Source organism: Xenopus tropicalis, chromosome 2 (assembly GCF_000004195.4).
Source record: "Xenopus tropicalis strain Nigerian chromosome 2, UCB_Xtro_10.0, whole genome shotgun sequence".
Taxonomy (NCBI): Eukaryota; Metazoa; Chordata; class Amphibia; order Anura; family Pipidae; genus Xenopus; species Xenopus tropicalis.
The window spans coordinates 73589910-73591040 of NC_030678.2; positions in this window are offsets into that span (position 1 = coordinate 73589910).

The window sequence follows — 1131 nt, forward strand, 5'->3', positions numbered from 1 at the left end:
GAAACCCACGTATTTTATTTTTTTTACTGTTGATACATTTTGGCAGAATGGTCATCAGTTATAATCAGTACTAAGTGTAAACAGCTACTGTAACTTGGGTGTTATAAAAAATAATATATTTCTGTTGTAAGATGTATGTATACTGGAAAACACCTTAGAGTTTCATGACCTGTATATAAACAATAGGCCTTCACCCATGTGCCCCTATATAGTCATAGAATGTTTCGATGATTCTAATATATATATCCATGTATTTAAAAATTGGTGTCATTATTCACAATACATGTGAAAATGAATTAACTAGGTCTGAAATTCATATGCTGATTTGAGAGAATGACCTGTCTAATGTGATGTCACATGCACACTCCTAATCCACTTTTGGTTGCAGAACTAAGAATCAGAATTACAGGTGCATAAGTGCAGTGTGAGTAACCTTGAGCAGGTCTCTTTGACAAAGGTGTTAAGCTGGTCATACGCACGATATTATCATACAAAATCTCATTTGGATCGATGAGACGACTGTTATCACAAAAGCTTCTAAAATCAGTCGTCTAGTCGTGACAAAAGGTTCAACGGTGCTCGAGCAAAATCTGCATTTAGGGCTGAATCATCAGGTCGAGGTAGAATCCCTATAGTTTCTACCTCCATATCTGATGATTCAGCTCTGAACATCAATGGAGGGAACGAACGATCTTAATTGGTACGCCTGCAGCCACCTTTAGTCTCCACAATAAATGTTTTGCTGTGCAGACTTCTGTTTTTAGATGTGTGCCTGCTTCCTGAACTGCACCCAGGCCAGATTAAGTTCCAAATGAGGACGGAAACATTTGACACAAGTGGTATGTGAGAAATTAACATTTTTTATATATACTGTATTTAGGGACCTATAGGGTTAAGAGTCCCTAAAGCTTTAAACCTACCTTATTTCCATTGTTATTGGGCAGAAGCCTATGTATCAATTTAGCATTTACATATTTTTATATTATTGGCCCATAGGTGGGACCACTTCCTTCCACACTTTAATATAGTGTTTGGCTGGGGTTGGTTCTTCTTTTTTTGGCCCTCAGCAGTTGATCTATGTGGATGTGCTCCAGGAAGCCTGGGATCCACACGGCCCAGAAGTGTTCAGCC